Here is a 15013-nt window from a genome sequence, read left to right on the forward strand (position 1 = left end):
CTTTTTATATTAGTAAAATCGTGATCGATGTTCTTGAAACGTGACAAAATCGATCGTTAAAAGGCATCGAAGGCGTCGCCGTATTTGAACAGCTGTTCATTCCGCCAGAAGCATTTTTTCTGTTGTTTTCGTTTTCTGAGCAATTTTACATTTTGTCTTTATATATTTTTATGACGCATTCCTTCTGTCACGATACTAGGTGCTATTAAAATTTTATCTTCTTTTTTCAATTGAACTTTGAATGTTTTAATTATTGAAATCTTTCTTTTTACAGTTGCTATTTTCAAAAATAATTTACATTTAAATACTTCAATTCAATGCAGATTAGTTTTCAACCGGTTTAAAATCTATTCTAAAATGTTTTGCTACAAGTGAAAAGTAATGTGCTATAGGAATTGTTCAATGGGTCCCATATATTGCCAAAGTTGTCATGATCCATTCGCATTCTAGTTATATCTCTGCTGTGAGATTAGGATTGTTTTCTTATAGTTCACATCATCAGTGTAATGCTCAAAATCAGTATAATACTCAAAATAACCATGTTGTATCCAAAATCGGTTTATTGAATCTTCATAACAATGACTTAAAATAGTATTTAATAGTAAATTCATTATGTCTTGCATATTTTTGGTACATGTTTTTCATTTATTTCATCTGTTGCACCTAAGTTCATGCTATGACATCATGAAAAGTTTTTATACCCTCTCCGGTTATAACCTCTCTCTCTGTCTCTTTATGCATATTATATATACGAAGAGGATTACATTGTTGAATGAGTAAAATGTTCGATTGAGATCACAGATGGGTAAAAGAGATAAGAAATTTTGACGTTGGGGTACATTTCTTTGTAACTGTTAAATTATTGCAAATAAGAAGAAATTCTTTTCTTACCTCGCCAAAATACGAGATAGAAGTCGTCTGACATTAATATCATGGATTCGAAATTAGATTTTATGAAAGAATCATCATATATTCAGATATGTAGGCATATGTCATGTAGGCTGGCTTGAACTTGTTGAGGATCGAGCATTCTATCGTTTGTGAAGTATAGAAGTTTCGTGAGAGAAAGTCGGGTTATAGGTCGGGTCTTCTTTCAATGTTTCAAAATTTTGAGCCCCACTCCTAAGTAGTTTTTTTATTTCTTCAGAAGTGGGAAATTGGTTTAATTAAATTACCTACCTATAGAATTTGTAATTTTGTCATTGTTGTGACTTTAGCTATTTTTTCATTAAATGTTTATAAAGAGAAATTAAAGAGACTCTGCTTCCGCTTGCCAGCTAACTTATAGGAGATTTTTATTGCAAGAGCATTTTTTAAATTGTCTAATTTCTTATGGATCTATATTTTTTTGCAAGGTAATGTTTATAGTGTTTATAGGGGATAAAAGTCTCATCAGAATTTTTTTTATAATTTAAAAAGTAATTTTTTAATAATAATAACTATGATCTCAATCGTGATCTCAATTCTTAATTCCAGTTCTATAATCTGATTTTAAATGCCTTCGCCAATCTTAGATGCTTGCAATATTTCAGAACTCTTGAAATTCACAATTATTTAAAATACCTTTGTTTATTTAAAGATAAAGTCATGGTAAATCGTGAAATCTTTTTTCCGTAGATTTCACAATGTAGAAATATTCTAGAAGATTTTTCGATAGTTCTATTTTAGTAAATTTTATGTTTAAATCGTGACAAGACGCTCAGAATCCTGTGTTTGTGTAAACGATAACGACGCCAAATCAGATTCCAGTGTCATCTTTCCAGAATATTGACAATGCGTTTTTCCAGCTGCATATTTTGTGTATGACATAAGATATGCATATGATTCTGTATAGAAAATGAAAAACATTCTTAATGGCACTAATAAAATCAAGGAAAACGGAATAATTTCTTGCGTCGTGGATGAATTTCACATGAATATTGATGACATTAGTATGTTCAGATATTGTTTGTTAAGCTGGATCTTTTTTTATAATAGCACTCGTATTTCTGGAAAAAAAATGCCAGCCCTTTATCCAACATTGTGAACCCCGTAGATTGCCGAATCAGTGTGATGGAACAAGCAACTAATATTTCGATTTTAACTCATATATTTTTTCTATTAGCAGGAATCTTGGGCTCTACAAGGCTTGAATTCAAGATAGTTTCCCTTCTGTACTTCTTTGAATTCTTTAGATTTTTGCATTGAACTACAAGGTAAGTGTTGAATCTACAGTTATTGATAAAAACAAATTTAGAAGGAAAAAATAATATATTTCGCTTCAGTGCATTTGTGAGTTTTAAACAACAGTTTTCTTTGCACATTAAAATTAAATTTCATAAAACATTCTCGTGTTCAACGTTTGCTGAAGACTTGAACTTTTGCACATTTGTTACTGAGTGTGACAAAAATTATAAAAGTCCTCGGTACTGAGACAAAAATAAATTATCAATAACAAATCATAAAAAAATTATTAAAATATAAATTTGTCATATAATTGAATTTATTGTTCAAGAAGAACTATAATGCAATCTCGGTCTTGGCCTTTTATTTAGAAATAAAAATAGCTTTATTAATCAAAATGCTTTCTTAATTATTTTTTATGATAAATAAAATTTGGTATATGATTTTATTAATAAAATTGCCCATGTGTATAACATTTTGGAGAAAATTTATCCTAAGTTTGTTCGTCAGTCAACTTACCCATACACAGTGAATGCAATAGCTGAAAAAACATAAATAGCTTAGGTGATTACATTAAATAATGTGATCTTAACACCAGAAATGCAAGTCTGCTTTTAAATTTTTAAACTAATATCATTAAAAGATTTGATTTTCTGTTAGTTAATTTCACATGTACGCATGACTGTGATAGTTTAAAAATACAATTAGCCATGAAAATGAAATTTGTTTGCTATCTTGATGCCATGATTTTAGATCTGAATCAAAAATTTTATTCAGTCGATCAGCAAGAAGCGGCGAAAATCTGTAGGATACATAGTTTGAAACTTTCCATTATCCACAAATATATGAGAAAATCAAAAAGGGACGCTCTCGCTGGTTGAAGTTTTAAACATGTCTAAGCTAAACATGTGTTGCTTGTCCTGAATTTTCTCCTTTTCACAAAGAAATGGCATAATGATGAGAAAATAAAAGATTAAGTAATGAATACTAAGAATCGACTTTTTAAAACTGATTTTTTTAAACTTTTGAATCCAGAGATATATCGTCTTGTTTACAAATATTTATTTCATAAGCTAAACACTTTTTACCCACAATTTCGAAAAGTTTTAGTTTAAAATTTGGGAGGAGATAGTTTCCTCCCTAAAATATATCAGTAATATAAATACTTCACTTATATGCTACACTTTTATTAATATAAATACTTCGTTTGATTGTAGATAGCATTTGAATTGAGACAGTTTGCCTATTTCCACTTATTGCTATACTATAGTCATCGCTTTTACATAAGTCAGTGTCCCGTAATTATAGTGCAAGGTGTATTACAATATCCATGCTATTCTCAGAACTCTTTACAAATAGTTTTCGAATACTTTTAAATGTGTCTTACTTGAATGAACTTATCCATTGATATTAATTGGTTAAACTATAAAAGTAAACTTTCAATCACAAATTTTCATTGCAAAGATTGTAATAATCCTTTTAAGACTGTACAATATGTATGAAGTTTAAAGAAATAAAACAGATTGAAAAAATGAACATGAATCATCTTTTTCTGTTTCGAGCATAATTAAAATTACAGGAAAAAGTTTTATTTTCTTATCTGATTTTATTTATTTTCTATATTGTAATTTTTTATGTATTTTGCTTTTCAACAGACATATTCCAAATCTTTTTTCTCTTTCCTGCTGTTATTTTGCTTGGACTAAATACAATTGCATCTTTTTTTAGTTTGATTCATTGATCCATAATAATTTTTATTTGAAATTTCATAATCTTTGTATTTTTGATTAGTTTCTTATATATATATATATATATATATGTATATATATATATATATATATATATATATATATATATATATATATATATATATATATATATATATATATATATATATATATATATATATATATATATATATATATATATATATATATATATATATATATATATATATATATATATATATATATATATTTCTAGATAGATAGATAGGTGATAGATGGAGAGACAGATAGATAGATAGATATATGCTATGGGCACACACTTTATTTAAATAAATATTTAAAATTTCGGGAAGTATGAATTTTCCTGATAATTTCTTTTGTATATTTTCTCATAGTTCTTTATATATTCTCATATAGTGTTTTCCTCCATAAATAAAATAAAAAATGACTTAATTAAAAGTTGAAATAGAATAGAACTTTTGTTTGTTTGCTGTGAAGACTTCAAATATTTACTCGAAAGTTTCCAAACATTTTTTTTGCTGTAAATGTGTCTCTACTTGGTTTCTTCAACATTAATTTCACAAAATCAAGCAATAAAATTAATATTTTAGTTTTTAAAAAAACTCTGCTTCTTTTCTCGGACAATATCTTTGATTTTCTGGAGCCATTGGATTGTTCGAAAGAAGAATTTTCAAGAAATATCTGCACCTTTGGAAAAAAGTTCCGGAAACTCTTATTCAAATATAAAACTAAGACTAAGAAAGGCCAACATAGTGATAAAAAAACGAATATTATAGCGAAGAATTTTTAGCGAAGAATTTTATACAGGGACACGAATTGTCTTCATAAATTTTCATGTTTTATCTACTTATAAAAGGCTTCAGACAAATAAATACACTATCGTCATATATTATTTTTTAAAAATATTCCAAATTTAAATATATCTGCCTTCCTCTTAGTAATATCTGGCTGATTTCTTGCATTTGATTGTAGTTCGTCGTAAAACGTTTAACGTTTTGTTACTTGTATTTGCAAATTATCCATTATCATTTTTAGCAGTCTTTAATAGTATGGAATATGCTTATTGAATTTCAGTAGGCATACTCGTAATCTTTTCTATTACTTTACATAATATTCAACGACAGACAAACAGAGGCAAATTCTTTATAAAACTTTATTTTGCACCGAACTGAAAGGCAGACAGCTACATTTATTAAGAAACATGAAAGCTAAAGAATGGGTCTATATCTGTTTTGCTCGAATCTGAATAGACTTTTTTTTTTAACACAAGTATAGATTTGGAAAATTTAAGTTATTTTGTGTATATATCTTAAAATTCTCTCAAAATGGTACCTCCTCTTTTTTATTGCAAAACTTTCCATTCATATTAACATTTTTAAATTTTTCTTTTCTTATTTTTAATTTTTCAGAATTGGAAAGATTATAATTTGATAGATAGCAAACGATAATTTTAATTTTTTTAAATAGAACAAATGTTCTTCTTTTCCCCTTTAAAATAATAATCTATTTTTCATCGCAATTGTTTAAATATATTCAAGTTCCTTTGAATGTTACAAAATTTTATCCAGTTTTTCAACAGATAAAATTTTGGCATATGCAATTCTATATCAAATGTCCTGTAATGTGTCTAAATGAAAGATTTGAAAAATACGAAATTTCAAACTTTAATCGAAATTATATATTTTATATTAATACTGTCCATTTATCCATAGAGTTTCGTTTATTTTTAAATTAAAACTTTTGATTGATTTCTCAATTGAGCATAAATTTTTACATATTTTCTTTTTAAGTATTATTTCTCCTATTTATTTCGTTTTTATATAAACAATAGCTTTCATAGGGTTTTTGAAAAAGAAAATGTATTTTTTTCCTTTTAAAAACGAAATGTTAACCTTCTATACTCATTAATACTATCTATCTTACTATGCCATCTTAACCTTCTTGACAATATATTATACTTAACGAAAAAAAAAGTGCCGTTTTAAAAAAAATGGTTATTTATGCATCCGTTTAATATACCATGAAAATAGCTGCGACTGAGTTTATAAATGGTGAAATTCACTGTGAGGATTGCGTGTTAAAAGTAACATTATTGTTATCTTGAATACTTTTATGAGAATAGAAGATTTGAAAATCACTCTATTAGGAACCATTATGATATTTAGAATAGTAGAGAAACATTTAAGGAAAATGTATTATTTCCCACTTCCACTCATCCATTTCTTCGCTATATAATAATCTACCAATAGTTTGTAGTGGATGGGCTGCTAGATTTAATTTATTTATTTCCATTATTAATTTTATTAATGTTCATTATTTAATTAATTTTATTTTCATTTCATAATTTTTTTTTCTCAGATAATAGTGTCTTTTATGAAACAAATAGAGATGATTTTCCCCATTCCACTACTACAACTTCCCATTCATCAACAGTTTTAAGTTTACATTTTTTTTTTCAATAATCTAAGCTAGCACGAATATAACATATCCCCCTCCCTCAATTTATTTCATAGTGCATCTAGTTTCAGAATGGGATTTCTCTGCTTTATATAATGTACATTAAAAGAGAGAATCTCTTGAATGAAATTCGGAAATCAGTACTATATCATTTTCACAATATGAGATAATATGTGCAATTGATTTTTATATATTTCTATACCTATTTATCTTTTAAGGAGAGTGGAAGATCTCATTGCATTTTTGCGAATTATTCACTTGCAGTTATGATATTTTATATGCATATGTATAAAAATATAAATAAGTAAATTTCTTAAGAACTTTTTAAAACACAAAGTATTTTTTAATTAAAAATTGTTTAAAAGTTTCGAAAACTCCAAAATGTTCTAGGTGACCTAATTTTTTTTATTTTATCTGCTGTTTTTTTTTTTTTTTTTTTTTTTTTTTATTTTTTCTTTATTATCTGATAAAAATTTATTTGGAATAGAAATCGATATGTTTTTTTAATTCCACTTTTAAAAAAAACAAATCAATGTTAATTTATTTTTATATGTTAATTTTTTTTAAATCTTTTTATGCATACCTACTGAATATTTATAAGAGTTTTATTTTTTTTAAATCAAATTGACTTTTAACTTTTCACTACGTAAATAAACTCAAAACTAAAACTGCGTACCTAGTTTTCATTTTATGTTTAATCGGAATCTCCGCTGGAATCTGTTTAAAAAAAGTTTTGTAGTACGAGTTTTTAAAAAAAAAGTTTTGAAAGTTCGATTTTTTTTAAAATTTCATATAGTATTTCACAATGAATATTTCATCAATATTATGTATATATTGACCTCTGGTAAGTAATGGATTTTTTTTAATTTTTAAAATATTAGTGTATATTAATAATATAAAGCCTCTCATTTATTCATTTATTAAGTCAATATTGAAAGTTAAATTGTGTTATCTTCATTTAATTCCAAAATTATATTATTTAAGAAAATAAATAATTACTATTCGAGACATGTAGTAACTTCCATGATATGATTAATTTGTATTTTTTCCTAATATACAATTTTTAATAACAAATTGCAATAATAAAAAAATGGCAAAATCTTTATTTCCATATCTTTAATTATTCTTTTTTTGAAATTTTTGAATTTTTATTTTAATTAATTAAAAAATAAAGGAAATTTCGTAGTTTCTCTTTTACAATTGTCGAAAACATTTGGGAGCAAAAGCTATTTGGACATTAACTGAAAATTCAAAAAAATATTTTTTTTAATTACAGAAGTTTTTTGCTTTAGACGTTTTTGATCGTTAATAAATATTTAAAAACCTTTTATCTTGTTTCACAATAATTTTTCATTTTTAAAACAAAATTCAAATAGTTTTTGCTTTTTCTGCTCATTTAACATCCTGGTTTTTTTTTCCATTTTTGGTAATTACGATAATATCCTTCGGTTCATTTTTTCATGTTAAGTAAGTTTCAGTATAAAGCATGCGTTTCGTGGAACTTTTGAAATTTTGTTTTGCTTATGATTAAGGGAGAATCATTAAATAATTTTTTTTAAGTGCGTTCATTTTTGCTCCTTTCATGATATAATTTCATATATAAAAGTAGAAACGCAGAAATAGTGAAATGCGTAGCATAATGAGCAGAACGTGATAAATCTTCCAAAATAGTAAGATTTATATATCCATTAAAATTTAAAGATTAAAAACATCTTGCTGAGGAAGCCCTTAAACGCAAGCTGAGCAAAACATTTAGTTCAAATTTTTAGCAATCATTGATCCCGCTGAGCTAAAAGATCCAAAGACGACTAGTATCATATAATGCTGAAGTGACTGATTTTCTGAAAGACGGACAACGAATCAGAAACCGGAACTTGCGCGGTTAATATAAGATTTCTGATTACTTTAGCATTAACTTTCATTAAAGCATGAGTTTCGATAGAATTCAAAACAGTATTATAGAACTTGCTTATTATTACAAGATGACTATATCAGATGTTATGTAACGTAAAAAGTGGGAAGGTGAATTATCTGTAGTTAATTTTTTTTTTAATTAGATCCAGTTCTGTTTATGAATAGTTTAAAAATTAGCTAATGTGGTGCTTTTTTTCCAGATTCATACACTTTCAAATGCCTTCTCACTTAATCGAAATCTGAAGTGACTTTTCAGTTCTGACTACTTCCAGGTAAATTCATGTAGATACTTATCGCATGGTATTTTTGTTGAAATGATGAAATTAGAAGTTTGAAAATAAATGAATTTGTTTTTCATGATTTTCTTATAAATATTTTTTCTAGAATTCCATAGATAACGCAGACGTAGTTTAAAGACCCTATGTTATCCATTGCAAGATTGAAAAAAAAAACGCAATATATATATATATATATATTTCTTTTATAATATCCAGAGATTATGTAATAATTATGTTTATCAGGTAATATTCATCTCCCTCTCTCTCTCTCGCTCTCTCTCTCTCTCTCTATATATATATATACAAATATATATATTAAATATAATGTGTGTATGTGTTTGGCCTGTGTGTTTTGGCGTCCTATCAAAAAATTTGTTTGACTTGGAACTATCAAATTTGGCTGATATATTTTGGAAGATAAGAAAGTGCACCTCAACGTTATTTTTTCAAAATATTTATTAAAAATTAAGTGAAATTTAGAACATTTTTCCATTATAACATCTAGAAATATTATTACACAAAATTGATTTTTACACAGATATAAAAAAAAATTTTAATGTCTTTTTAATTCTTTTCATTTAATGTTCGAACAATTTCTTCATAGTTATTTTTTTTTCCCTTTTTGGATTCAGATTTTTTTCTTCTTTTTTGGTAAAGTTTCTGGCTATAGATTCTATTGTTAAACTGACATGCAGAATATTTTATTCCCTCAGAAATTTCATTATTGAAAGCTAAGAAAGTATTCTACCTAATATTTGTGTTGTTCATTTGAGGAATAAGAAGGTGAAGTTGCAATACGAGTAATGTTATTGGATAAATGAATTTGATCATTACTTTTCAATAGCGATTTGATGTCATATGACCATTAGGAATGCTGTTGTTTACCTTAAATAAAAAAAGGTATAAGTCTATTACAGCAACACTACTTCAAAGTCTAAGACAATTTAATTCTTAGAAATGTTATCTTTCTTGGATACAGACAATGAACATTAATTCACAAAAGAGTAAATTACTTTTAAACACAGCGAATATTCCCGTCGAAAGAGCTGGTCAACAAATACGTATAAATGCTTCAACTACTATGTTATATGTATAAAATTATCATTATTCGTTATCTTATTTTGAGATACGATAAATACTTTTGAATTACATTGCTCAAAACAATTAAAGGATATTGTATAATGGCATAAGCAAAGTCTTTTTGCATGAAATGGAAGAAGAGAGTTACAAATGCATTTTTTTCCCAAACTTTGCAGTATGCATATTTTGAGTCTGACGTCGAAGGCGACGCTTTAGCAGCAGCGAATTTGGTTTGCCTTTCAAGTTAATGTAAGACAAAGCAGAAAAGCATGATCGACATTCAGTAAGCTCGTTGTTTCGATGCGTGCGATGTCTCAAAGAAGTCATTTAATCGAGTCAGAAACTTGGTGTTGACCGGTTAGAGGGGGGCCAACACAAGCTAAAATAGAAGAAGCCATTGAAATGTCACAAAGTGTAATTTCCAATATCTGGAACCGTTTTGGGAGACTGAAAATGTAGATCGAAGCTCAGGTCAAGGGCGTAGACGTGCAACAACGCTCGATGAAGTCCTTTATTTAATGCTAACGGCTCGGAGACACCGAAATATGAATGCCACACTTCTTCACCAACACCTCCGCTCGGCTACTGGCACCACAGTTTTGACACAAATTGTCCGAAACCGCCTTAACGCTGCAAATCTGTATGCTCGCCGACCAATGGTGTGTGTCGCGTTAACACACAACACAACACCGCTTGGTGCCCCTGCAACTATAATCCTCTGGTTATTTAAACCATGTAATGAGCATGAAGTGGGAGAGGCATGGAAAGACGCTCTTATTCCATCCATCCCTGTGACTATTGTTCGACGTTTGACATTTATTGATTGAAATTTGGTTAGGGGATTTTAATATTGGATGGAGAAAAAGCCGAAAGCAATGAGCTGTTTGAAATAAAAATGGGAAGTAGCTTTGGAATGAAATAAGGGGTACAGACTACTAGACAATCATGATTAAAAATGTTGATATGTAAAATCATTGATATTAAACATTTCTAGAAGATTTTTGAGCATCCAAAAACATGAATGAATGAAATCATCATTATGTATAAGTTTTTATTCTGATTTTTTAAATAAATGTCTTTTTATGGATTTCTCTGTGTTTGTCATTATTAATGTTTCATTTGTTATTTTATTTATGGATGTACTGACACATTTTGATTCTCAAAAACGTTTTAGCTGCTCCGTGGATATTAATACACAAAAACAATTCGAAATTCATTTGCGACGAAAACGTTTTATGTCTTAATGATAATCCATATATTTAACAAATATATTTTGTTGCATTTTGATTATTTTAAAATAATTAGATCTCTATTTTTTTTTAAAAAATTGAGTCCTTTAGTACAAGTACACTGTATCTCGCAAATAAAGGTTTGGTTTCTTCTTCAGAGCATGAGATTACTTTTTCAAATTTGAAAAAAAATTGAGGATGTCATCTTCATTCAAAGCATTTAAATCAGACATTTCCTAATAAATGCATTCCTACTTATTCTCTTATATTTATTATTAATATTTTATTTTTCTCATAAAAATAAATTTTGGATTGAAAAAATACTTGTTTATACTAATTTTAATATTCCTTTATTTATTAGCTCTCACTGATTTAGAATGTTGAGACTTTTAAGTAAGATGGTGTAAATATTTAATGTATATTAAATCAATCACGTGTCATAAATAATAGTATCGTGTCAAACAAAAAATAAAAGATTAAAACCAACAAGCTTTTTCTAAAGACTTATTATTTGTCTATTTTGTTTTCCATTGCAACTCTGATTTAAATGAATAAACATGAATTACATCTGAAGTATGAATTTATATACATCATTGACATACAATGAATTTATTACACATTTGCAATATATTCAATATTATGAAATAATACAACAGAGTAAAATCTAAAATTTCCAAGCAAGCTCAATACAATAAGAGATTTTTATTACGTTGTAATAAATTGCTTGGAAATTTTTGGAAAATAGAAGTGCTCATATCACATATCGAATATCCAACGGAAAAATAAATTCTTTAAGTTTAAAAGAAACTACAGCCTGCTGGACCATTCAGTATATTGCATCCAAATTTTTAAAAATGTAAAAATAATTGATAAAACTCAAACAATATTGAACAGCAATAATAAAATCCTTTTCTGAAAGTGTAAAATTCATTTCAGAAATGTAGAGAAATCTAAAATATCTCTTCCAATTTCTACAATTTTCTATGTTAATTGAAAAATTAAATCAAGTAATTTTTTTGTTGTTTTTTTTGCGTCATCAGTAAATGTTTGAAATGAAAGTCTATTCTAAAAATGGAATTTGCAATAGAATGTTTCATATAAAGCATTGATAGCTTGGTATGTCAGCTAATTTGAAACAAAATGCTTAAGAAATAAAAGAGCCTCGCCTATTAAAACAATTATGCATTAGTTTGTAATGATTAAACTAGAATCCGCTGATAAAATATTTGAGATATTCTATGAGAATTCTTTATTAAAGATATTCTATGGATATGATGAACGGTTTTGGAATATGATATTTTTCTAAACATTCGACTGTAGATTTTAAGGTTTAGCATTGAGATATAAATTTCTTTTACACGTTTCTATTCCAGAATTTCTTATAATTTTTTTGTAAGTTTATAAAATAAAATTTCTGAAGCATTTTTAATGAAATTTAAGACATAACTTCAAATATCACACTTCTTCATTTAGTCTCTTAAGTTTTCATTTCAAAATCTTTTCATTTTATTAAGATATTGACACTAAATGTTTTCTCAAACCATATATAACATTTATAAAACCAGCAATTAGAATTCGCACCGTTAGTAAATAAGTAAACGATAGTTCACTCATTTAAATAGCGAAAAGGAAATCAGAGCTCAATTTTTTTTGGTGAGTTAAATGAATAGAATTTGATGGCCAATAATTCTTCTGCTTTTTTTTTAACTTTGTCAGATGAGCTTCACAAAATAAGAAAAAAATATATCGTCTATATTTTCCAATTTGACGTAATCAAAAATTGGGAATCCTTACAAAGAAAACTGAAAACATTTTCGAGAGTAAAAACTTAGAATTCTTGAGTGAAAAATATTTTATGTTTTTACAGAAATTTTTGACAGTGAAATCATAATTAGGTGCAGTTTGCCATAATTAAGATTAGCATGTAATATTTTAAACAAGTTTCACTTTTGAAACATTGCAAACCGTTAATATCTGTGTTGAGTTCATTTTGTGTTCCTTTTCTATGAGCAGGACAGAATTTTGTTCTCAAAATCATTTTTCGTAGCTTTCCGAATATTAAGAAGGATATTAATAAAATACCTTAAAATATTGAAAACTTCAAATTCCTCCAAGCGCGTTATAGCATAATATTATTTTTTAAATAGATATTTTAACTCTTCACAACAATTTTATCTGTAATTTAGTTGAAAGTACAATTTTCAATCGAAACTATATTCGAATAATAATTTCCATAGGCATTTTTATCTATTCAAAGTTTTATGAACATATACAGATACAATTAATTAGAGAAATTTATGAGTTATAGCTGTATATGATATGAATGAAATATGAATATGATCGAAAACGATTTTGTGACAATGCTGACAATATAATTAAATATTTATGGAGGAATCCACAATATCAGTAACAAGACGAATATTGAAAGAAGCAATAAAAGTATGAAGAATTTTTTTTCATATATTGGTAATTTTTTTGATAAAAAAATAATGAAAAATTAAAATCATTTTCAATTATACATTTAAAAATCTGAATACGTAACAACAATCATCTAGATCTTCTTATTAGAGATTGCAATACCGGGATACCGAATACCGGTATTTTGAACCATTTGCACAATTTTGTAAAACCGATATTCACAAGTATATTTTTCGGTAGTTACTAGATATTTTTAAAATTGTCTCCACTATATGTTCAGTTATCGCCAACATAGCAAAATAGTGTACGTTTTAGTTTTTATGACTCCCTAACGGGCGAAATTAATTTGCTAATTAATTGTTTAAATCTAAATTAGCGAAACATGGATTATCCCTGAAAGAAGATATTGTATCCATAACGATTGTTGGAGCAACACTTATGAAAAATGTGGAAAGTTGATTGGTGCAAATCAGCAATTGTGCTATGCTCATGGAACTCAATCAGGAGTAATAGATGTATTATACCAAAAAAAGAAAGCACACAAGAATCCAAATACTGTGGATTTAGAAACTTCGGATTCCAACTTTGAAGAGAATAAGAGTGAGAGTGATATTGACAATGAAGATAATGACGATGTAATTGTTGAAGAAGATATTGCTAATGAGGATGAAATATTAATTCATCAAGAATTACTTCCTATAATTTATAAAGTTCGAAAAATTGTTAAGATATTGAAACGTTTCCCCTATAAAAAATGACTTATTACTAAAATATATACTAACTGAAAATAAAACAGAATATAAGTTAATATTAGATTCTAAAACACGTTGGAACATTTTAATCCTAATGATGGAACGATTTTTGAAACTCAGAAATCCACTCCAAAAAGCAATAATCGACTTAAACCTGTAAATTAATTTATCAGATAGTAAATTCGACATAATATCCACAACTGTATCCGTTCTACTTCCATTAAAAATGACTACTGATGCATTATGTCGGAGAGATTCTAATTTATTAACAGCTAATGCAACAATCAATTTCATGTTGCAGTCACTGAAAGAACAGCACACATCACTATCTGAAGAATTATATATTACATTGAAAAATCGCACAGAAGAAAGGCATACTGAAATAGAAAATGTCTTACGGTATTTACATAATTATAATGGTTTTAAAAATGAAAATGAAAAAGAAGAAAAGAAAAGAACCAATTCAAATCTGATTAAGTTTATAGTAAATTTTCTTAAAATTCTTTACCCACAAACCTATACACATTGAAAAGGATTCGATTCAGTTATCGAAGATTATGATGACACTAATGTCGATAGTGAAAAGGAATTGAACAAAAATTAGAATCTTAAACAACTCTTGAACAAAAATTAGAAATAGCAATAAATAAATAAAAATTTCAAAGAACCAACATACAAGACAAAAATTAGCTATATCCAAATCCATCCGACGAGAAATCGATTTATTTGAAGATGAGGGATTTAGAGGTAAATACTTGGGTAAAATTATATCGCGCATTGCTAACAGTACCACCAACTAGCGTAGATGCCGAAAGTGCGTTTTCGACAGCTGGTAATTTTTGCACAAAATTACGTTCCAAGTTTAATGACAGTACAATTAATGCAATATATTTTTAAAGATCCATTTCAAAAAATTGTAATAGTACCACAGACTGAATTGTGATATTTTCAATTTTTTGTGATTTAAATAAATA

General features: G+C 27.1%; 1 protein-coding gene across 12 annotated transcripts in view; it reads right to left on the reverse strand.

The window, feature by feature from the left end:
• LOC129968584 (fibroin heavy chain-like) overlaps positions 1-15013 on the reverse strand; it is an 80686-nt gene that overhangs the window by 8292 nt on the left and 57381 nt on the right. The gene's annotated exons all lie outside the window — the stretch shown is intronic.

This window comes from Argiope bruennichi, chromosome 5, assembly GCF_947563725.1.
Source record: "Argiope bruennichi chromosome 5, qqArgBrue1.1, whole genome shotgun sequence".
Lineage (NCBI taxonomy): Eukaryota > Metazoa > Arthropoda > Arachnida > Araneae > Araneidae > Argiope > Argiope bruennichi.